The sequence below is a fragment of the Elephas maximus genome, chromosome 15 (assembly GCF_024166365.1).
Source record: "Elephas maximus indicus isolate mEleMax1 chromosome 15, mEleMax1 primary haplotype, whole genome shotgun sequence".
NCBI classification, from domain to species: Eukaryota; Metazoa; Chordata; class Mammalia; order Proboscidea; family Elephantidae; genus Elephas; species Elephas maximus.
Window position 1 is genome coordinate 69,589,427 of NC_064833.1, and position 25,541 is coordinate 69,614,967.

Genomic DNA, 25,541 nt, shown 5'->3' on the forward strand with positions numbered 1-25,541 from the left:
GTCCTTGTCATTCATCTTCCCGTGGTCTAGGAACTTCTCAGCTCAGGAACCTGGTCCAAAGGACAGGCTTAGCTCCTGGCTCTTCTCCCTTGGTGGTAATGAGGTCCATCTCCTCTCTCTTTGATTCTCTCTTTTATATCTCAAAAGAGATTGACTCAAAACACAATCTAATCCTGTAGAATGAGACTTGCCTCGTTAACATAACTGCCTCTAATCCTGCTTCATTAACATCATAACCTATTACCATCGAAACAATTCCAACTCATAGTGAACCTATGGGACAGAATAGAACTGCCTCATAGGATTTCTAAGGAGTGACTGGTGGTTTTGAACTGCCGACCTTCTGGTTAGCAGCCAAGCTCTTAATCACTATGCCACCAGGGCTCCTGTTAACATTACAGAAGCTAGGATTTACAACATCTAGGGTTATCAGAGCACAAAATGGAGGACAACCACAGTATACTGGGAATCATGGCTTAGCCAAGTTGACACACAACCTTAACCATCACAGGTCAATTATGAACTGAAAACACCTTTTCATGGCAAGGGCAAAATCTCAGTGAATATTTTCTTTTGGTAGTTTGATGATTTGTTTCACCTCAGTCAATCAACTGAAAGGCAAGCTTGCAACAAAGCAGTCGACCAGTGCGAATGTACTAACCATCCCTTCATTAGTCTGTTAGAGAAAAAAGCAACTCTTTAAACCTCTTTAAACAATAAACAACAACAAACATTCATGTTTTGCACAGCTGCACCGTGCTCCTTCCAACAGCGTGGAATTATGCTGCCACCCATTCAAGGCCAGACCTGACAAAACACAACTCTCTGATCATGGCATCATAATTACAGCTTGAGACTCCAGGTTTGGGGGAGGGGGGAGACTTTTTACTGTCCTTTCCAAAATACTAGCATTATGTCATACACTTGACACTTCCTTAGTATGGCAATGCAGGGTAAGTCACGATGTGTCATCTTGCAAAGATAAAAAGCAAACCTTTTCTAAAGATCTAAGTGATATTTAGCAGTTCATTTTCATGTTGCTAGTACACTCTGAGCAGGCATTTGCAAACAAACAACTCTGAGACCTTTAAGTGTACAACACTCTATGTTTAGCCCTATGGATTTTCTTAAATCTCCACGTATGATATTAAGTAGTAAATTTTTTTTTTTTGGTAGCCATTATTTCTGTTCCAGGGGGCTACAAGATTATTTGCAAGTAGATGTTTGAAGACAAAGGCATTCTATTAGTCGAAAATGTAATCTTTTTTTTTTTTTTAGTATCTGCTGAAATTTTAAAAAGCACCTCCAACATTCACTAATTAAAGGCAATAAAGTCATAATAAGTTAAAAATAAATCAAACTTATTTTAGCAATAAATAATATAAGAATTTTAAAGTAAGGTCCTGGAAATTCTCTGTGGTATTAAGAAATTCGACAAACCTGGATTCCTTTACCACCTGGTCGGAAAAACTAATGGGTTTCACACCGTTTATTTATTATTTTTTAAAAAGTCAAGTTCTAGTAATAACTGAAATGCTGTCCTTGTCCTTGGAAAGATAGATGGAAGATGGCATTGCTTTTCTGCAATCAAAGGCTGCTACTATCACCATGGTCCTCAGTTTCAGCAAAACTATTTACTCCTTAGTTGAAAAAAAAAAAAAAATCCAGGACTTTTTATCCTTGACATAACTGAAGTTTTTTTAGAGACACTCAAACAAAATCCTAAAAGCTTTGCTTTCAGCAGCCAAAGGATGCACTGTGTTGCAGAATGAAGGGGAGGCAACAGGTAATATAAGCATCTTTCACTATCACAGCTGTTATAGACAAATTCATAAATACCTAAGGCTGCTTTACTTAGACATATAATGTAATTTTTTCTTCATCAGAATAGAAAATTACTTAAAATATTAGACCCTATATACAGTAATTGGGTACTTCTGCTAAAATTGGAAAATAAAACATGGGATTTGCCTTTGGAAAATGTCCTTTTTAAGACATAGCTGATAAAAGAGTCTTCCACTCTGAAAAATATAATACTGATGTTATAATGCACCTTGGACCTTTTATGAACTACAAGGTACAGTCATGGCTTGAAATTTTCAGAGTCTTCTTCAAAAAAAAAAAAGAAAAGAAGGCATAAACTTTTCTATGATCTTCCAGCCATTCAGCTCCTGGGTTTTCTATTATAATGGTTAAAGTGCTCTTTACATTAATTTGTTCTTTTAAATGTCTCCTTTTGCAAAAGTCTTCTCAGAACCACAATGGAGTAAAGGGGATAAATAAAGATAGAACGTTATGAGAAAATAAAGAAGGCAACCAACAGAGAAATTATTGGCACCACTGAAAGGGATGGGAAACAAGGCTAATCAAAATTCACACACTTCAGTCACTACCGGTGTACTACGGAGATGATACAAACTTCTATTTGGGTAATTGACTTAAATTTCATAGCCCATCTGGATGTCTGGCATAAAGTAGATTCAGTGTCTATGAAACTGAGTAAAGAAATGTTCATGAAATTTGGACAGTACTTGAACATTTTGCTTAGTTTCTTTCAATAAAATTAGCTTTTAGATCATGCAATGATAGGTCTGGAATGTTCGGTAGTAAGATTCTTGCATAAGGTATGTTTCTCAGTTGTGCTTCGTTAGTAAAAACACATTTTCAAATTAGGTTTCCAGGCCTTACTTCTCCATAATCAAATATATTATAGGTAATGTGACTTTTATTAAAAGCTCAAATACTGAGTGTGATTTGAGATTAGTCTCTCTGACTTAAACATTATACCATGCTTTATTTACCCCCATGCTTTGAGAACACAGCAGAAGAGAGCTTGGATATGATCTGGTACAATTCCCTTGTTTACAACTTTTGAAACTGAGATTCAACAAGGTCACGTGAATTGGCTGACGTGACCAGTAGCTGCTGAGCCTGGACTAGAACCCAGCTCTGTAGATGCCTAGATGAGTCTCTTTCTATTAAATCCTACCCCGTTTTTTCTTTGCTTTTCACCTTCTAGTCAAAGTTTTAAAAAGCTTTTATTTCGTTGTCTACCCCATGTCAAAATATTGATTCAAAATACATTCAGTTGAGATGTTATCTCCTACATATTGTTCCTTTTAGTAAAGGGTAATGACTGCAGTCAGGCAAGTTGATTGTCTGAAGAGAGGTGCACTTCACAGCATCTTTTGCGCATCCTCTGCTACCCTAGTGCTGATTCTTTGAAGACTAATGGGTCTACCTCCATCCTGCTGGACCCCTCCAGCCAGTTCTCTACACTGCAGCCCAATCACCATCTGGTCAGGCCCAGTTCTTACAGATGCTGCTAGGACTTCCCCACTCTCAAGACAGAGGCTCATGATGGGCCCTGCCAGGCCAGCCCTGTACTTACATCTGCAGTTCTATCATTTACCTTGCTCCCCCTCCCTCTCTCTGTTCTAGCCTCTTCTTTCACTTCTTGTAATGCAACATTCTCCTTCTGTCACAGGGAATTTGCACATTCTTTTCTCTAACTTCTTCACCTTCAGATATCGAGTCAAGGACCACATCTTAGATGGCACTCCTTGATATCCCCAACTATACAAAAATCATCCTGTTTTAACAACTTACAGAACCATGTACCTTTCGCCTGCAGCACTTGTCACAGCAGCAGCTTAATATCTTTTGGGTTGGTAATTTTAAGCATTTGATTAATATCGATGCTCTCTACTAGAATGTAAGTTCCTCGACGGCAGTGATTATGTCTGATCTTACTCATCTTTTTAAGCCAAGCACCTGGCATAGAGTAGATACACGAAACATTAGTTGAATGAAAAAATAAACAATTGGATTTATATTGTGGTTATCATTTATTTTAAGAATTGTTTTCTTCTTACTCCAGCTACATTGTATTACTCCCCAAATCCAACATGACTTCCAGGTATGAAACACCATTTTCCACATTTTCCATCTGATGAACTCACTCATTGTTCAAGGGCAAGAACAAATATCTCCTCCAGGAAGAATTAATCCTTCCTGCCACAAGGTTTAGAAGTCTACATTATTCATTATAAAGCTTTTTGATCATACTATAAGTAAGTGCTTTCTTATTCTTTCCTTCTTATTCATTCATTCAGCAAATACTTACGAGCCCGTAGTATGCACAACAGAGCCCTGATGGTGCAGTGGTTAAGAGATTAGCTGCTAACCAAAAGGTTGGCAGTTCAAATCCATCAGCTGCTCCCTAGAAACCCTATAGGGCAGTTCTACTCTGTCTGTAGAGTCTCTATGAGTCAGGCATCGACTTGACTGCAATAGGTTTTAAGTTTTAATATGCACAACAACAACTATGCCTGAGGGACAATCAGACTAGTGGCAGTAGATTAACATTCTATAAACATATAAGCAACTACCAACAATTTTGATAAACATTACAATGCAAAAGAAGAAGGTGCCATCTGAGCTTATAGCTGGGAAATACCTCAAAAGTGATGACTATCTCTTGTACATATTCGCCTCTTAGGTACCTAGCTAGTGTGCAAAATAGAGTGCTTTACAAATGTTTGTGAACTACCTGAAACAATGAATGAGGTGTCTGGGTGGTGTAGATGGTTAACGTGCTCAGCTGCTAACTGAAGGATTGGAGGTTCAAGTCTACCCAGAAACATCTTGGAAGAAAGCTCGGCAATCTACTTTAAAAAATTAGCCATTAAAACCCGACGGAGCACAGTTCTACGCTGACACACATGCGGTCACCATGAGTCAGAGTCAACGCGACAGCAACTGTTAACTAATGAGGTTGCTGAGAGGATTAAATGTGGATTAAATACAAGTAAAACACTAGAGCAGTACCAGGCATGGAAAAAGAGTGGCTGAGTGAATGATGAAACAACAATTTCAAAGTATTATCATCCTTTTTCTTTTTTTGTCAGATGTTTGATTAACATCCATTTAACACTGGTTTATTATGGTGACTTTCAAATTTGTTTAGAGGTCCTGCTGGCCTTTATTTGCCAGTTTTAACAAGGTCTGGGTCAAAATGAGAGCTATATTTTCTTCTACTGGTCATGGAACAAGTGATAAGTAAACAAGACTCTCTACTAATAACTGCTGCCCAACAACAGAATGTGCTGCTTCCAAACATCCTCTAGGCCTGGCAGTGCTCATGCAGAGCCAGGTGACCACCTGTCAGGTGTGCACAGGAGAAACTCCTGCTCTGTGGGGAAGCAACATGGTCTCCACAGGGCCTCCTATCACTGAGATTTTATGGTTCTCTGAGATTTCTGTGTGAATACTATTCATCTACATTCTTCCACTGGGCAGATGGGGAATAGTAAGAAGTTCACGCCTGTCAATTTCTTTAGTTTGAAATTCTACATCATGAATTTTCTGTTTCTCAGCTTATACTTCACTCTCTTCCAGGAAAGATACTCAGGCCATAACAGTCTATATGCTGGAATTTTCTACCAATAAAGGATAAAGAAAGTGTCAAAGTTAGCGAATCCAATTTTTTTTTTAAAAGATAAGCTTATATATTTTAACAATCATATTTTTCTTTCTAAATAATATATTATTCTATGAAGACTATCAGAGGAGGACAAAGTTCAACAAAGGGATGAACCTACAATAAATATAAGCACAGCATCTGGGTTCAGAAAGTAGTTTAGGGTGAAAGGTAGAAATATTTCCACAGGAGACACAGGGGGCCGCGTTTTCAGACTCAAAGCAGACTGCTGCCAAAAATCTCACTAGGATCCCCATGCAGCCACACCATAAGTGCCTTATCTGATTCCTCAGATTCAGTATAACATATTCTAGCATCTAGCAGGGGGGGGAAAAAGCCATTTCTAACAAATTAGTGGTATCTTTCATTAATGGAACTAATTAAATAAAATCAGATTGTATCACAAATAATTATATGCTTAATTTATTTGTGTATATACTAGAAAACGGAGGGGGTTCTCTGAACTATAGACACCGCCATCGCCACATCCCTCATGAATAATGTTTTCCATCCAGCCCTGTCATCAGTGAGGATCATTAAACAGCACTTATTAAGCATCCATCTGTGTACAGCACTTTATAAATATTCCTTCCCTCACCCCTCTCCCCCCTCAATCTACCATGTGTCTCTGTTGCGTAAAATGCTGGGAAGCTACAATGATAATAAATAATTCATGGTAAGCACAGAAGGCAGATGGACCAGATGACCGACTAACATCTATGAATCTCAGGATGTTGAATTTACTGCTAATGATATGACTTACCTCAATTTGATAAGAAAATATTAAAGCCTTTGATAAGGAAAATGAACTCATCAATTTCTATCAGCATTTTCCAGAGTAAAAATGTAAAAATTAGGGACTACAGATGGACGGATTGAAGCCTTGAGTTCATGTGACTTGTACCAGATGAGACAATCTTGAAATAAATAATTAGAAACACAGGGTAGAAAATCATAAAAACTATGATTGCAACAGTATAACAGGGAATGTTACTTTGGACCAAGGGAGGAAATATGCCAAAAATAAACAATAGTTTTATCATTCTCAGTGAAAGGAACAGAACGGTTAAGGGTGATGAAATCATTGATTTTTTTTTTTTCCTTTTTTCAATGCTTCTTTAACGTTCCTACATTATTTTTTATTTTTATTTATTTTTTTCTTCAAAGAAGAAGCTAATTATTCCGGATTTAGAGACGGTAATATTTAAAGCACCATTTTTCACCTTTTCCAAGCCTCATGGAGTTGGGGCTGTAATAAAAGAACATCTCAGTGTAAAATAAGCTATTGTTATGGGACTCAGGTTTACAATTTGGAGTTTATTTCAGTTAGAGATTAAAATCTGCATAACTAGAATTTATTTCTATATTTCTAGTATATTTCCTAGAAGGTAGGAATATTCTTGGAATTGTAGCTGAAGGACAGCCAAAGTTATGATTTCATTTGCTTCATGAATTTTCTCGATAATTATCATTGTCACTGTCTATAAATACTGAGCAACTCTTATATATAGGGCATTGTGCTTGTCACAGATAATTCTCAGAATGGCCCTAGGGGTGGGTATCTCTAATTTACAGGTAAAGAAACTGAGGTTCAAAAAGGTTAACTGCCTTGCTCAAGGTGACATAACTAATAAGTGATAGTTCCAGAATTCCAACCTGGCATTATCTTGAATCCTATGCCTGTGTGCTTAACATAGTAGGATGCTGGGGATTTTCCTTGAATGGTAGAATTCTAGATGCTCCAAATTATAACTAAATAGAAACATGGGACCAATACTGAGCCATCTGCCTAGCAAGATTTATAAGGAAGGGGCAAACCCCAAATAATTCCTATACCATTATTCCTATACCACCCTTGGTCTAAATGACATGCATAGAATCTACTGAATGTTGCAATTTCGTATGGCTAGAGATGGTAGAATTGGTAACTGTTTTTGCAGCTATAAATTAAAAAAACTAAACATAAGTTTTAGTATGTGACTTTCAGATGTAATCCTAGTAGTCTTAGTATTTGAGATTTATGGTCAAAACAGATGCTTAGAAAAATATTTTTTAAATGTTAAAAGTATAAAATTCAAATATTTAGAAAGGGTCCATTCTAACTAGGAAAATAACATCAGTGAATTTAAATGATCTTCCCACGGTCCGTTCAGCATCAAGTCTAGAAGCCAAGTCTGCTCCTGAACACAAGTTCTTTCTACTAGACCTTGCTACCACAACACCCCAAAAGTAAACAGAAAATTAGAAATGATGTGAAGCAAGAGCAATCTGACTGTCTCACACCCAGTTAAGCCTTTATAAATACTGATAAGTGGAACCTAATTATTAATGATTCCTGGCTACAATTTAAGTCTGTAATTTCCACTATTCCAGTAACAGAAGAAACAAGCCCATAAACTATAAACAAGAAATACTGATTTAGGTCCATTAGTCTTTTCCTTGTTCCCTCTCTTCCTACAAAAAAAGAAGAAAAACAGTGTTTTCTGGCAATCACTAAGTTCTGAGTGGAGCCCTAGTGGTGCAGTTAAGAGCTCAGGTGCTAACCAAAAGGTCGGCAGTTCGAGTCCATCAGCCACTCCTTAGAAACCCTATGGGGCAGTTCCATTCTGTCCTATAGGGTAGCTATGAGTCAGAATCTACTCGGCAGCAGTGGGGTTTTGCTTATTTGTTTTAATAGCATCCCTAAAACAGTTAAGCACTCAGCTGCTAACCAAAATGTTGGAGATTCAAGTCCACCCAGAGGCATATTGGAAGAAAATCCTGGAGATCTACTTCTAAAAAATCAGCCACTGAAAACCCTACGGAGCACAGTTCTACTCTGACACACCTGGGGTCGCCATGAGTCAGAATTGACTGGATGGAAACTTTTTTTTTTTTTAACATTCTGAGTGCTGGGAATACAAAATTAGGTAAAGCAGCCTTTGCTCTCAAAGAAAACACAGGATTCAATATTCAGTATCCAAAGGATATTACAGGAATTTTTGGCTTTGTGCTTCGAATATATGTTTCGTGGGCCCAGATAATATTATGGACTTAAACATTTATTTAACCAGGACCTAACTGAAGCTTTCTACCTGATTTGACCATATTGCTGAGAAGAAAGAGAAACTCGCATAAAATACCAGTAAATAAATGCTGCAGATATCTTAATTCCTGGGACTTTGTGGAATATAATCTTCATTTATTGGTGCTATAGCCTTTGTCACCATTTGAGATTTTAAAAGCTCTTTGAGATCTTATTAGTCTGTCAATTTATTCAAGAAATATTTATTGCGCACCTACTATGTATCAAGCACTGTATTTCAAATGTTATAAATGCTTGCAAGAAAGTGGTTCCCCTGACTTAAAAAAAAAAAGAGGCAGAAACCCTTACTGTAATGTTCTACTTTAGCTTCACACATAGGATTACAAACTTTATTTAAGATGCAAGAAACCAAGTATTTCACTGGACCTAAATCAAAACAGAAGCCAAGTTTAAGAAGTAGTTTCTTAATAGCTTCTAAGCTTCCTGTGTGCACTCTTTTCTATAAAGCCTAATGAAAATGCTCCCCTAGATTTAGATAAAAAACTAGGATTCCAAATTTAAAATGACATTCATCACAAAAGTAAATTAATACTTTATGAAAGTCTGACTAATCACTGTGATTTTATGAACTGGAGACATTTAGCATGAAAGCCCCTAGACACATTTGTTCTAAATTACACAGGCTACGGAAAATGGGGTAAAGATCAACCATCTTTTCTGGAATGTTACTTTACTATTGTATTTCACAATTTTGCCTTCTAAACACCACTTTCCCATTCTGGTATTTACCTCATTGGAAAGGTTTTCATTCGTGAACAACAGGACAATGAATACAGAACAACGAATTCAACACATGGAAACTTTCAAAGCAGTAAAACCAACTCTGATATTACCTAAGTGATAACTGGGGTGGGGGGTTGGAGGGGCCCAATGCAATACTTTCCCTTACTTCCTTCACATTGTAAGGAATTATTATGTCTGATAAAGCCCCCAAAACGTATTAATTGGCAAGCCAAGAGCTGTTGTCTTTTCAGAGAATTTTGTTGCTAATGATCTGAACTACGTTTCTTTCTGTTTGTTGTTTGTTTTTGGATAATAATCTAAACTGACAAAACAGCTTTTGTAAATAAGCAATAAGAGACACTGATGTGCAAAAGCAGAGGAACCTGTTAAAGAACACAGTGTTGTGTCCATGTCACTGGAGAGGTTAGGAAGGTAGCAAGAATAGACGAAGAGGGAGAGAAAGAGGGAGAGAGAAGGAGAAGGAAGGGAAGAGGAAGTATGAGAGGGAGAGAGGAAAGGAAAGAGCGAAGGAGAGGGAGAGGAAAAGGAAGAGGAAGAGGAGAGAGAGAAAGAGAATGAATAGAAACAACAAAAAAAGTCCTGCTTTTGAAAACTGGGTGTGAGAAAGCATTCAAAGCCATATTACATAGATACTTACATTTGTATGGAAACCCTGGTAGCGTAGCGGTTAAGAGCTACCACTGCTAACCAAAAGATCAGCAGTTTGAATCCACCAGGTGCTACCTGGAAACTCTATGGGGCAGTTTCTACTCCGTTCTATAGGGTCACTATGAGTCGGAATCGATACAGCAATGAGCTTTTTTTTTTCTTTCTACATTTGTATAATACTTTACACTGAGCCCTGGTGACACAAAGGTTGAACACTGGGCTTTTAACCAAAAGACTGAAGGTTGAAAACCACTCAGCAGCTCCTCAGGAGAAAGACCTGACAATCTGCTCCCATAAAGTTTACAACCTAGAAAACCCTAGGGGGCAGTTCTACTTCGTCACATGAAGCCACTATGCGCTGGAATAAACTCGACAGCACCTAACAACAGCAGCACATCCCATATAAAGAAAGAAATGCCCTCTATGAAAAACAATTCCCGTGGATATAAACAAGGGACACTGCATTTGAATTTCTTCACTAGGAGATACTCAAGACTCGGAGATTACCTATGTGTTCGTATATGGTACATCAGACACCAACATGTAGTTGTAAACAGATACTTCTAGAATTTAAACCATATCACTTTTGAAACTTAGGGTTTCCTAAAGTAGTTCATCCTAGTAGCCTAAACCTGCATTGTCCAGTTGGGTAGCCACTAACCATGTGCAGCTATTTAAATTAAAAATAAAACTAAAAATTCAATTTCTCAGTTTTACTAGTCATATTTCAAGTGTTCAACAGCTCATGTGGCTAGTGGCCACAGTATTGGACAGCACAGGTGCAGAACGTTTGTGTCATCACATCATGTTCTCTTGGAAAGCACTCATCTAGAAAACCTTCCTGTGAAGTTATGGGGCTGAGTTCTATTCTAAAATAAGGATGAGAAAAATGTTACTGGAAGTACCATGTTCTGCTTTGTATCTGTATCTCTGTTGACCAGCCACCTCCGTTACCAGCAACATTAGACCCTTGACCTCTTCTTACAAACTCTGCCCCATCCCAGATTCTAGGACCATCCTGGTCCTTGTCAAAAAGAATGTAAAGAGTGTAGAGCTGTGACTCAGTAGTTCATCATCAGGCAAAGATGCTCTGGTCCGGCTCTGGCCCTGAGTCCCTGCTCTTGGTAGCTGGTTCTATTTTGTGACCTAGAACCTGACTGAAGCCCCAGCTCCATTCAATCCTTCACTCATTTATTCAACAAATAAATCATGAGCGCCTATCATACGTACAGAATTGTGGGAGGTGATGTGAACGAAGCAGGGAAAAAGAAGGACTGTTCCCACCTTTACTGAGCTTATATTCTAGCACAGGAAACTGACAATAAACAAGTAACTGCCCAATTTTAAAAATGAGAATTGCACTAAGTGCTATGAAGAAGAATACAGGGTGCTAGGAAAGAGCATAATGGGGGAGACCTGCCCTAGTGTGGGAGCCTGAGAACATTCCTTCAAGCAAGTGACTTTACCTGCGATAAGAGAGACTAGTAAGGATTAAGTAGATGAAAGTTTGAAAAGCATCCCAAGAAACTCCATGTGACGGCCCTAGAAATTGTAGCAGAAAGTGAGCAGTGGGTGTACCTGAGATGAAGCTGCTGGGCCGGGACCAGATCAAGCTGAACCTGTTATACAAAACAGCCTCATAACAGTGTTAGAGGGAGCAGTGGTGGCTCAGTGGTAGAATTCTCCCCTTCCATGTGGGAAGCCTGGGTTTGATTCCCAGCCAATGCACCTCATGCACAGCCACCAGCCATCTACCTAGGCTTGCGTGTTGCTATGATTCTAAACTGGTTCCAGCAGAGCTTCCGGACTAAGATGGACTAAGAAGAAAGGCCTGGTGATCTATTAAAAAAAAAATAAGCCAGTGAAAACCCTATGTTTCACAATGAGTTGAATACGGGTATGGCACAGGACTGGGTAGAGTTTTATGCTTCTGTGTGTGTAGTCATCATGAGTCAGGGGCCAACTCAACTGGCAGCTAACAACAACATACTGGTGCTGCTTTCCGAAATGAAGGAGTACGGTAACCCCCCAAGTTAAAGATTTAGGCTTTTATCCTAAAAAAAAAAAAAAAAAAGTAGGAAGTCATGATCAGAGCTGCTTTTTATATAAAAGGCAAAGTGAAAAACGAGTGGAGAGGACACAAAAGAAGGCTAAGAATCCCGTTATTAAGATACTGATCATAATAGGGAGACCTGACCTATTCTGGAAGCCCAGAAAGACTTCCTTGAGCAAGTGACTTTTTACCCGAGATAAGAGAGATGAGCAAGAATTAATCAAGTGAAAGTGGGAAGAACCAACAGTCCAGTTAGTAAGTGGTGGAAGTTCAGGAAAGATATGTTGGTATCTGGTGATGGCGGAGGAAATGGCCCTGTTCACTGTGCCTGAATCCTTGCACTGATATTGCACCGTCACCTGGTTTTCCTGAGAATGAGACCTCTGTCTAAACTGTTCTGGACTTCCGCTAGCTACTTCAGATCAATCACTTCCTAAACTCTAACGTGTTCACTAACCACAGCATTCTGAGTCTACAGGGCTGGGTCATCCTAATCCTTCCTGCCTCTATGTATCTGAAATGCCAAACACTGCCTGGTCCCAGTCTCCTTCTTTGCCAAAGTCGGCCAGGGCATCCCAAAATAGTCCTTGACACTAACTTCCTGCATATTGGACTGCCATCTGTCATTTGTCTTCATTCTCTCCAAATGCCAGGTTTGCCTACCTGGCTAATCTCCTCTTAGGACTGGTTTACACTGACATGATGCCAGAGATCTTGAGGATGATGCAGGACCAGGCAATGTTTCGATCTGTTGTACATAAAGTCTCCATGAATCAGAGTCTAGTCAATGCCAGCTATCTATCAGTCTACCTACCTGCCTATCTATCCATCCATACATCCTGACATGACTGAGCTTCCATTGCTAGAAAAGAAGAAGGGAGAGTAGAAAAGGAACCAAATAACTCAAATCCTGGAGTCTTCAAAAAAAATATGCAAGGTGACCAGAAGTAGAGCAAGGTATCTCTGGGAAATAATGGCAGCATAACATCTCAGGTCCCCCAATTCAGCACACTATAGCCCACATGCTGTTTCTCACTCTGCAAGTCTCACTCTCACCCTTTAGTGTCCACCAGCTTTGCTTTTATCTAACGTCCTTCCTTTCCAAAGAGTCTATAACCCAAAGGATCATCTGTGACTTGGACCTAGGACAGACTCACTGCCAAGTGGCCACTAGACAGGGATCTGAGGTTTCATGTTTGCCTTCAGATAGACTGTAAGCTCCATGAAGCAAAGAATAAGTTTGTGTAACCCCATGTCTTAGCACACTGCCTTACACATGATAAGTTCTTAGTAAATATTTGCTGGGTGCATGTCTTTAAAAGCTGGCTATAATTTTAAAGCCAAGTTTGCTAACTATGAGGAAGCAACAAGTCCTAAAAAGAAAGAACTGCTATTTTGCTTTGGAAAAAGTCATAATGGACTGTTTGGCTGTTACAGACAAGGCTCCAAGTGGGAGTTAAAGACAAACAAGAGTTAAATTGTCTGCATAATCACTGCCTATCACTTTTGGAGTCACTCACTGGCACCTTATGAAAGGATAGTGGGAAAATTCTGAATGAAGAGAAGGGAAGAAAGACCCAGAGAAAGAGAAGGCCCTAACAAATGGCTAGTATTTGGGCTCCAGAAAGATCTGGCCTGGGGAGAAAACTCCTGTGGTGGGAAATGTTAAATGTACTTCTAGAAACAGTGACACCTAACATTCAATTAGAATTAGTTTCTTGTCTATGTTATAATTACTCTCCTTTACCCCAAAGCACTCAGCAAGAGTCTGTTATACCAGTGATATGTTAGAAAATGAAGAAGGTATATAGTAGTCCCAGAGGTCAGGGTGAAGAGCCAAAAAGAAGACAGGACTGAGGTGAGGGAGATGCCATCCACAGCATGGATGACTAGGGAGTCAATGTAATTCAAACCCTTTCCCCTCAAACCCTTAATTTATACTGAAGGAAGATGATGACAACCCGTTAAACCTATTGCCATAGAGTTGATTCCAACTCATAGCCACACCATAGGACAGAGTAGAACTGCTGCAGTTTCCAAGGCACGGCTAGTGGATTCCAACTGCCAACCTTCTTGTTAGCAGATGAACGCTTAACCACTGCACCACCACGACTGCAACAGGGATGGCTCACTGTCTATCTAAATTGATGCTTCACTTTCTTAAGAGAAAGCTGTCACTGAGAAGTTCCATCCAGGTCAGGATTACATCGATCAGCCCCCTTGCCTCTAGTGGGGCCATTTGACTACTTTGCATCCGTGGGTTATAAGCAAAAGTTTTATTTTCCTTCTGAGCTAAAATGTTTAAAAAGTGGATGTGCCTTCTGATGCTCTCTCTCTCTTCATTCAGTTGTTATGTGGATAAGAAATAAACTCTTCTCTATATTAACCCATTAACATTTTGGTGTTTGTTACACTAGCTAGCATTATCTTTACTTACTCTGAACTTGGTACCTTGAAGAAGGAGCTGCCTTTACAAAAACCTAACTATGTGGCATTGACCAACAGCAAGGAAATGTACAGAAGACTGGAGTCGTGGAACCCCATTATACCTAGCAAAACTGCACTAACTCAGAGGCTAGTGTGCTAACTTAATAGCTCTAGGGCAAGTAGTTGGAAAGAGCCAGAATGTGTGCTGGCTGTCCTTACCGCCTGTAACAAGATATTACAAAAATAATTGATGACTCCAGGGAAAAAATTGGCTAATTTAAGAATAGAGAAGAGGGAGAATAGCCAGAGTTTATAAACGTAATACCTCACAAGGCTAGAACAACCCACAGCTTCAGGACTCTATTAGAAAGGAATAACATTGGAAAAGGTTTGGAATAACAGATGTCCACTAAGACTATCCGGTTAGACAAAGCGACCCAGCCTTGCAGCAAAGATCTGATTAAGGAAGTTTACCTTACCACCCAAGTCTATTGTTTTAGGTGGCCTCAAAGTAACCACTTGAGACATGGGAACATATCAGCATACAAACAACTCAGGTTTAAGAATTCTGAAAAAGAAAGAACTAGCACTGTAGTCAGTAGACATGTAACCGAAAGAAGGCAAATAGATTAGAAACCTATGATGATTTTGAAGGTATTGAATTGCCAAAAAAAAATTAAGACCTTGGCCTAAGAAAAAAGAAAAAGAACAGTGACTATAAAACAATGCCAACGGATCCAAACCTGGGCCATCAAGAGGCCGGCTGAGAAAGTCATATCGCTTCCAAGAACGTACTTCCCAACACCCATTTTGGATGTGGCTATATAGGGTAACAGATGAAGAAGATCTTCCCCAAAGAGGGGCCAGGGCTGCAGGGAACAATGAACAAAAGTGTTCCTCCCAGATAGCCAAAAAAAAAAAAAAAAAAAACCCAAACCTGTCGCCATCGAGTCAATTCTGACTCATAGTGACCCTATGGCAGAATACCTTCTAATAAAGGAATTTCCCCTATCACCAGGGCAAGGGGTGGTTAACAATGCCTACAGGATTACTTCCTTGTTATGGGCCAATGACTGTTCTGTATCCCATTCTTCCTTTTTCCAAATGGGAATTGCAATGCAATTATTCTATATTGATCCACCCTTGTACATTGGGACACTGATAACCTGTCGTTTAGTACAAAGGTTTCTGGACAACGAGGAGCCGTAGCCAGACTTGATGGAAAGGAATGTGCATCACCCATCAAACGTCTTGGAGACGGATGTGGTGACTTCACAGAACTCAGGCTGTCTGCTGAGATTAAGGGTTTCCTACATGTGGGTACAAGGGTTTGAAAAGATATTTGTCTGGTCAGAGAGGTGGACTGTGGTAGAAATAGCTGTTCAGCAATACATGTGCTTCCCCTTCCATGGTATAGAAATGTTCCTGGGGAGTGACTTCCCAGCCAGGGGTTACACATTCCAGGCTTCCCTGCATATGGATGGAGCAATGTGACTATTCACCACGGGAATGTGAATGGAAGCCATGTGTCACTTCATGGGTGTGCTTCCTGTATGTTCACTCTCTTCCACAACTGCCACCTAGATATAGAAAACTCCAAGTTCCTAGGGTAGATAGAAAGTGTCTGGGTCCCCAAATTACAGCACAGAGCACACACATTAAACTGTCAAAATATGTAAAAAAAAAAACAAAAAAAACAACTCTACTAATTGGGGGCACTGGTTGTTCAGTGCCCTGGTGGAAACCCTGGTGGTGCAGTGGTTAAGTGCTACGGCTGCTAACCAAAAGTTCGGCAGTTTGAATCCACCAGGCACTCCTTGGAAACTCTATTGGGCAGTTCTACTCTGTCCTACAGGGTTGCTATGAGTTGGAACTGACTTGAGAGCAACAGGTTTGGGTTTTGGTTTTGGTTGCTCAGTGGCAGAAATCTGGCCCTTCATGCAGATGCCCAGGTTTGATTCTTGACCAATGGACCTCATGCATATCGCCTGCCATCTGTCAGTGGAGGCTTGTGGGCTGCTGTGATGCTAAATGGGTTTCTGTAGAGCTTCCTGACTAAAATGAATGAGGAAGAAAGGCCTGTCAATCTATTCCCAAAAATCAGCCAATGAAAACCCTACGGATCACAATGGTCTGATTCACAACTGATCATGGGGATGGCATAGGACTGGGCAGCATTTTGTCCCATTGTGCATGGGGTTGTCATGAGTCAGGGGCCAACCTGACAGCAGCTAACAACAACAACTGTATAACAAATCACTGAAATATGAAGGTTTATTACAGAATAGTTGTTAACTAATACAGCGGCCCCTGAAGAAGAAAGAGTGAGGCTAAAACCTGCTATTATGACTCCTACTGGGAGCTGGACGACTTAGAGACACTTGGTTTATAAGTGTATGCTGTGGGGAATTCAAATCCTTCTCCTCTTCTTCACGGCCCCCGTTTAGGATAAGCCTCTATTCTTATCCTACCTGTATTTCTCAACAGACTCCTAACTAGTCTTCCCGACACCAATCTTTTCTCCTCTTACAGTCCATCTGCCACATGCTAGCTCACAGATCAGCCTCCAAAATAAAGCTGACCATGTCACTTAAAACTGCAGTTGACGTCCCACGGCCTGATTACAGAATAAGATCCAAATGACACAGCATGGCATACAATGCCTTTCACATGTAATCTCCAACCTTCTTCAGCTTCTTCTATCACTGTCCTAAAACTATTAATGCTGGGTCCTAACTTCCAGTCAAGCCCTTTCCATGACACTGCTTTACAAATGCTGTTCCCTCTACCTAGAATGTTCTCCTTCCACCTTCCGTTCAGCCTGGTGAATGATTACTCATCTTTTTGAATCTAGCCTAGATGTCACTTCATCAGAGAAGTCTTGTCTGGCCCTCCCATGGAGAAAATGAAACCTTGACGGTTAGGATCAGATCATCTCTACCACCCATCCTCATACACTGTGCCAACTATTAGGGTGTTTCTAATGTGTAGTAATCTGGCTGGGTTTGCTTTTGTTGTTTATTTTGTTTGTTTTTCTTTAATCATCCTCTAACCTTACCTCCTCCTAAAAACTTAGAGATTTCTGTTTTTTCACAATAGCCGAACCACACATTAGAATTTGATTGGCTTCCTTTCATGGGAGAATATAGCCTTAATCAGTGATGCTGAACGGGATTGATACAGTCCCTTTTGAATGAGGTCTCTAAAACTGTGACCTATTTCTAGAGTAAGGCCTAGTAATGCTAGTAACCCTTCAATGTGTGGGCACCCTCCATAACTCTTACACATCTCATCAATCACATATGTAAATAAAAGATTCTAGTGGCATACTGGTTAAGAGCTACGGCTGCTAACCAAAAGGCCGGCAGTTCGAATCCCTGGAAACTCTATGGGGCAGTTCTACTCTGTCCTATAGGATTGCTTCAAATCGGATTCAACTCAACGGCAACAGGTTTGGTTTGGGGTTTTGGTATTGACTATTATCTGTGACTAGATCCTAACCTGTTGCCCATGAAACAGTTTTGCGTAGGAATTTTCTAGGAATGTAAGTACCATAATTTGAAGTATATCATCGTTTCCTCACCGTTTTTGAAAGTCATGTCACCAGCAATAATGCTGCTCATGTCAACTGATTCACCAACACAGCATACCTGCATCTGTTTGCAATTGTAGCCGTCACACTCAAAGAATATATTTATTTAGCTCTTATTTCAAAAGTCACCAATATTCAGTTGAATATTATCTTCTCCTAAATCCAAATTTACTCATTTTAAGTAGCAAGTGTCTGACCATTTTATTGTGTGTTCTACTGCAGTTATGTCTAAGCACATAAGTATTGAAATACTCATTGTCTTATCACAAGCTTCTTTCCTTTTATTTCTCCTTTCTATTACAGATAGGGAAGTATACTGATTTTTAAAAGGTTATATGTGTAAATAGGCTACAAATATCATTTTAGGAAGGTAAAAGGGACATTACAGAATACTGCTTATAAAAAAGCGGACACTGGGTTTGACAGAGTCGACAACCATGGGTCTAAATACACCTAAGAACTCAAAGCAACCATATTTATTACTCCCAGGGTGGTTCTATCGTACAACTACTCCGGTGAATCGCTCCCCACCCCCCGAAACCATTTACAGTATTATGATTTACGATACACGTGAGTGAAGCATATCTTATTTATTCTAAGTCCCAAACATCTAGCTTCAAGCTTGGCACAGAGAAGGAGCTCAGAAGATACCTTTAGGATGAAATAACAAATGAGATTCCTGAAGGGATGTGCAGTCCCAGGCTCTCAGGATAGAACTAAATCAATTATTCAACATTTTGCCTATACCAATATCATAAATCTTTTTTTCATTTTGCCTCACGTCAGAGTTAGTTGTATATAAACGTATGTCTTCATTTTCTCTCCTCTTTGTGGGCCTAGGTATTCACTTCATTATTCGCAACAGAGCCTCACTCAGAGGAAGCAGTCCTTGCATGTTATCTAAATTGATTTATTACCAAGGAATATTGCTATACATGAGGTTGATTTTTTTGGTACTAATAGTACTGTACTTCAAGTATATTACTGATTAGAAGAGATCTTGTGGATTGGTCTGGGCACCTAAACAGCATCTATAGGACTGTTTGTATGGGGGAAATGCATTACAAGTTCTAAAGAACAAACTTTAAAATGAGCTTTTAGACTACAATCCAGTTGTAAGTTGAGAACTGTCTATATAACGTGACTAGGCCTATGAGACTCAATCACTGGGTGAAAAACTAAAATGGCAATCCATCATGAAAATGTATCCAAATATTTGATGGTATGTCATGCTTCAGACAATATTTGATCATTTTATTTTCCTAGTCCAGATGATATTCTGGAAATGCTGGTGGCGGAGTTATTAAGAGCTATGGCTGCTAACCAAAAGGTCGGCAGTTCGAATCCACCAGATGCTCCTCGGACTCTCTATGGAGCAGTTCTACTCTGTCCTACAGGGTCACTATGAATCTGAACCGACTCAACGGCAACAGGTTTGGTTTTTTTTTTTTTGTATTTCTCAGGTAAATACAAGAAGTGGTAATTTAGAAAGAACTTTACTGCAAATATTACATAAACTTTCCTTGATGAAAATGTCAACAATTTATGATTTGCTTCATGCTTTCATGATTTTAGTATAGTTATTTGTCACCTAATGAAATAAATACATTCTAGAAAATATGCTAGATAGTAAAGCTGTTAGCAACGGCAGTGGGTTAAGTGTATGTATTCCCAATTTCCATTATAATAGTGGGGGTATATTTTATAGAGAAAAAATGGGGATGTAGGCAAAAGAAAATTATATTGCTAAATAAGTAATTCTCTTTTACAACACAGATATATAAATCTAAAAATAAAAAAAAATCTGTAGCACTACAGTTTATTTGCAGTTATTCTTAAGATTTAAAAAAAAAAACTGAAAATGAAAATCAAATATCATTAGAATTGACCACGTAGATCATCGGTCTCAGGTGGAGACTGATGGTCATTTAAGGATATTAATTGCTGGTTTTAGCATTCTGATAAAACTCCCCCTGCCTTTTAAAAATTAGTCTCTCACTACTTTTTAATTTCAAACACATGTTGAAAATGTTGGGGTTTTTTCCCGCTTAAAAAATGTTCCAACTTTTGGCTTTTTTCAAGCATCACTCTGCAGCAATAACTATGGCATCCTTTAGTGGGAAAATATAACTCCAAATAAACCTAGAAACTGCAAGTGTCATTTTTTTTCTTATTCTGGCTGGAATAAACCTCCTAATACTTCCTAATACCGCGGTGGTTAACTGGAGCCAGAAGGCCTGGGTTCAAGCTTGATTGCACCATTTACTTCCCCTGTGACTTTAGACAAATTAAGAAAACTTTCTGCACTTTAGTTTTCATGTCTATACAACAAGGGTATTCATGATATCTACTGTATAGGGTGGTTATGAGAATTAAAATATTTAATATTGGTAAGATGCTTTGCACAGTGCATGGCCCAAGTGTTTGCTTATCACTACTGTTCTACGACAACTCCCAAATGTACAGGCTGTGACAAATTTTAATGGCCCTCTTCATAAATTGATGTCTTAATTAATTTCTTAGGTATGAAATTATTAAATGCATTTCTATAAAGCAAGAGAACCCTGATTCTTAATTATAAACATGATTCTTCAATCAGTTTTTTAAGTTTGTTTTAGAACCTCTACATTATACCCTTCTTGAGGGCAGAAACTAGTTTCTATCTCCTCTCTCTCTCTCTTACATCCTGGTCAAGTATTCTTCTCCTTATACGTACTTAAGAAGTAATAAATGAATTAATGAATGAGTTACTGAGTGGATTATGACATTAGATCAGACAGTAGAGATATGTATGATTCAACCCACAGGAACAGGCACCTTTTCCTTAAAAGTAATATGGTGGGGTTTGGCTTACACAAGGCCCAGGAGCTCCTGGTCTCATACACTCAACCTTCTGCCTGACAACCTCTGCCTGCATTAACAGATTGGTGGGAATCTACACTTGAGCAGCCCAGGGGAGAAACAAGCCGTGAAGAAGAATGGGCTATAGATCTACAGAACGAAGACACTTGTAGTATACGACTAAAAAATTTAAGACTGCTGCTCTATAAAGTTTATTTTATCACTTTGGGAGTAACAACACCATAAACTCTTACCTTACAAAAGTACTTTGATCTTTTAAAATATCACATAAAATGCACACGTTCTCTCCACTCCCTGAAAGCCCTTATGGGAATAGCAGACATCAGAATGCTTTGCAAAGTCCATTTAAATAAAAGCAAAGCTCACTATTTAATAATATTACATTCTGAAGTAAATAGAATATATTACCCTTACATATTCACCTTAAAATGCACATGAAGTAATGCCCTAGGAGCTCTAAGACAGCTCCTTAGGAAGTGTTTCCTAATGGACAGCTAATTTCAAGGAACCAATTGCTTCCTTATAGTTTATCAAGAACAAAAGATAATGCATTAGGTCAGAATGAAATACATCCTGTAGTTTTCCTAGATTTTATCAGTAATCTGGGCTACTTTCACATCATATAGGAGCCCTGGTGATGAAATGGTTAGGAGCTCAGCTGCTAACCAAAAGGATGACTGTTTGAATCCACCAGCTGCTCCTTGGAAACCCTATGGGGCAGTTCTACTCTGTCCTATAGGGTCGCCACGAGTCAGAATCAACTCGGCAGCATCGGGTTTGGTTTGGTTTTTTTGGTTTCACATCATATACATACAAATATAGGTATATCTAGAACATCATTTCAAAATGCCAGATATACGTTCAAGAAAAGGTATTTTTTAAATGCTTCATGGAGATGTTCCACAGACTTGTACATTTCTAGACATGTTGGCAGGTACGCAAAACACCTGGACGGATACGCTTTTAAATCGCCAAGAAATATGACTAAAAGAAGATTCTGTCTTTTTTTTTTTTTAAGCAGTCTCACTTTTATTACTAAACTGGAAATGAGAGAGGCAAGTTCATAGTTGTTTCAAGTCTATAAGAAATTGTTAAAAAGGCAAACAGAAAGGATTGCATAAATTAGTAATTTCCACTATTCCCATCTGATTATTCAGGAAAGAAGTATACTGAGAAAGTTAAACTATGAGATTTGGATAAATGGGGAATTGGAAGGAGAAATTTCAGGTGAGACTGGATTGCTTTCATTTAGAAAAATAAAGGAGAAAAAGAAAAAGAGATAATTAAAAAAAAGAAGAAGATGTGAAGATGAAATGCTCTCAGAGTAGCAGGTAATGGAGTAATTTTCTGGGGTCCAAGTGTGAGTCTATAGATGAGGGAGATCTGGGAACACTAACATGGAGAGGGAAAGGTGAAGGTTAAAAGGAGGAAGACAGCAAAGAGAACTGCCAAGTGACGATGCAGTCCTCTCTCCAAAAGTCTACGTAGTGCAAGAAAAGAAAAAAGGACGCATTAGACAGAATTCAACTGATCAATAAACAATCAGCCTTAACCTGACAGCAAAAGGGTAGGGACTATATTTACTTTTTGAAGGCATATTAACTCTTTTAGATGAGGAGGATACTTCTAATTCAGTCAGGAAGAAAAGTTATTCCTATGCTGGACTCTCAACATTCTAAGAAAGTCTATGCAGCCATGCAAAAGCACATTAAAAAAACACCATCTGAAACAGCAATTATATGCACACACAGGTGCAAAATGTGGTAAATTGCTGAAGTGTTTAAGTTTTAGTTAAGAACTAAGACTTTCTCATCTAGATGTAGATAGATTTTTAACACACATTACAAGTAAGCTCTGAGCAGCTTTATATTTATTGACACACACATACACACACCTAAAGAGTGAAAGAGATAACGCAAAACTTCATTACATATACAGACATACATTTACATATGAATATATATTTTTTAATATAATATTGCCATCCTTTTCAAAAATCTTTCCTGTAAGTTATTCAGTACTGAGAGATAAGACTTCAGATTTTGAGCTGAAATCTATCTCTCTTGTCCTATGAAATGTAACACCCTGACTGACGTTTATTAGTACGTAAACCAAAAAGACCTTTGTTCCACCTGATAGTACAAATTTTAAAACTATAACAATAAAATGCTTACTTTTCCTTTGAGCTGGGCTTAAAGAATCAGATTACCAACAAAAGCCGGTCAATGCAAATATACATATACATATATATATGCTATTTAAAATATTGACATTATTGCATAACTTTATTAGAATGTTGAACCTATATGAAATCCTATCTATGCACCCTGAATTTTTCCAGTGTACTTATATTTTTTTATTACTATTGTTAAAACCTTTGCACCAACATAAATGTTGTAAAAATGGCACATTTGTGCATATTGCACACTGACAATTTTTATGAATGAATACACAAAAATGCTCATAATTTGAGAAAATGGATTGCAGCGTACTATTTAGAGAACGGTCATTAAGCATGGGAAGGAAGCAAATGATGAGGCAAATGGTCGGTATCTTCTGGTGCCATTGGGGGCAACTGTATTCCCAAGTCCCCTAGCAGAGTGTGTTGGAAACAGCCATGAAGCTCTTTCCTTAGAGGCTTGTCCTCCCTCCCAAGAACCGTGCTACAGAACGGAGACCGCGCACGCTTGAAGAATAAAACGCATGCATGTCTCTGTGTTCCGAGAGCCGTTCATACCTCAGAGACATCACACTCCCTAAATCCGGTCCCACAAGTGTGTACATGTGAGTGTGGCATTTACCAACAAATGAACAGAAGGCAACAAGAGCTCCTCTCCTAGAAATAACATTCCCCAACCCTTCCCAGGCAGGCTGCTCGGAACCTTTTCAGGGGCTAATACTTGAGAGCCTTCCCCACGGAGACGGAGCCTTACATTAATAACCCTGTCAGGGTTAAGTCAGCTTTGTGTGTTAGTCCACTCGGCGCCATATGGCAGTTTCCAATTCCTTTAGCAACTCAAGTCTGGCTAGGCTGCCCGCATTGATCCATCCTCAAGGAAGACCCCTTCCGGGAGCAGCAATGCCCCCGCCACTTACCTAGCTCCCACAGACCCGCTCAGCAGGCAGCACGGGCTCCGGCACCACAAAGGGCTGTGGGATTCCCCGCTCCCTCCGGGGCTCCTCTCCCTGCGACGATCCCCTTCGCCAATGATCTGTCGCTGGAAATCCCCCTCCCCTCCACAGAGAGGAGGGTCTCCCCGGCTGGCTGGAGCTCCTGGCGTCCCCCGCCCCCCTCTCTTTACATCTCTGACTCCGGTTCCCGGTCCCTAGTAGGAAGGCTCAGAGGAGAGGCGGCGGGAGGAAGCTAAGGCATCCTTTAAAAGAACAAGAATCCTCAACGATCTTCAGCCCCTTCCCCTTGCGGAGTCCCCATCCTCCTGCCGCCGCCGCCGCCGCCGCCGCCGCCCAGAGAAAGGACGGCTGGAATAGGCAAGGCAAATCCAGCGGGGCTGAGCTCGCCGCGCGTACGAAGCCGGGGAGGCAAGCAGCGCCAGCCCGGGAGTTACCGCTCGCTCGGCTGCCCGAGGCGCGGCGGCGGCGGCGTCCGGGAGCGCGGCAGCGGCGGGGGTGGAGGGTGGTGGGTGCTTGGTGGGTGTGTGTCTCTGTGCCTGAGCAGGGAAGAGGCTGGGCGCGGGAGGCGAGGCGGGGCGCTCCGGGCACTGGTCCCCCGCCCGCAGCTCGCCGGCCCAGCGCGCACACACGCCCGCGGCCACCCCAGCTTCCCGCTCCGCCTCCTCCCGCGCTCCGCGCACCAGCGGGCTGGAGCGGCCGCCGCCTCTTCCTCCGCCTCGTGGTTGCCTGCAGCTGTCGAGGTGGGCGGCGGGGTGGCGGGGCTGGGCGCCCGGCCGGGTACCCGGGGGATCGGCCTCGCGGCGCCGGAGCTGTGCACTCTGCCCGCGTAGAGCGCCCCCGTGCCCTGGGCGCGGACGGGCGGACACCGCCCACACCTCGCCGGGCGCCTCCCTCTTCTCCCTCACCGCCCGCGGTTCCCTCCAGCCCGGGGCCCGGCCCCACACCCACCTGCTTTGCTCCGCGGCTCCTAACCGGTTGCGCGAGGCGGGAGGGTCCGCAGCCCCGCCGCCACCGCGCACACGGCGGCGGGGAAAACCCTGGGGCGCCCCGCGGAGACGCGCTCCCCGAGGCTTCACGGGATTCCCCTGGCCCTTCTGCTTCCAACCGCTGGGCTCCTCCTAGCCCTCCCCTTACACAACCCTGACCTGGGGCTCTTTGCTCAACTCCCCGGGGACTGGGCGAGGGGGACCGCCCCTAGGTGATGGGGCAAGAGTATTTTCCCGGGAAAGGAGCCGCGGTGGTAACTAGAAGCGTAGATAGGATCTGACTTTCCTCGGGGCACCTCCTGCTCCGCTCCGGGGCTGTTGCCAGCCCCGAGTGACCCTACTTTTCTGGTTTAAGGGTGAAGCCGGGTCGGTGGCCGTTCTAACTCTTGCTTCCCACGGGGGCGCTATTCGTGCCCTGGTTTCTTTCCTTTGCCTGCTCTCCCTGCCATCTGCAGAACTGTGACAAGTTCCTCCTTGGTGAGGCTGCGGGGATGGCCACCCAGACCCTTCGCCACCTTCAGGGTACAGTA

The 25,541-nt window shown here is 40.9% G+C and overlaps 1 protein-coding gene across 2 annotated transcripts in view; it reads right to left on the minus strand.

Annotated features, from left to right (window-relative positions):
• KCNB2 (potassium voltage-gated channel subfamily B member 2) overlaps positions 1-25,168 on the minus strand; it is a 455,693-nt gene extending 430,525 nt beyond the window's left edge. The window contains exon 1 of one of the 2 annotated variants that reach the window (XM_049853797.1): positions 24,974-25,168. The gene's annotated coding sequence lies outside the window, so the exon portion shown is untranslated. Of the gene's footprint in view, positions 1-23,989; positions 24,341-24,973 lie in introns of those variants that run through there. The other variant, XM_049853796.1, reaches the window with a different exon arrangement.
• Between the last annotated feature and the right edge of the window lie 373 nt (positions 25,169-25,541).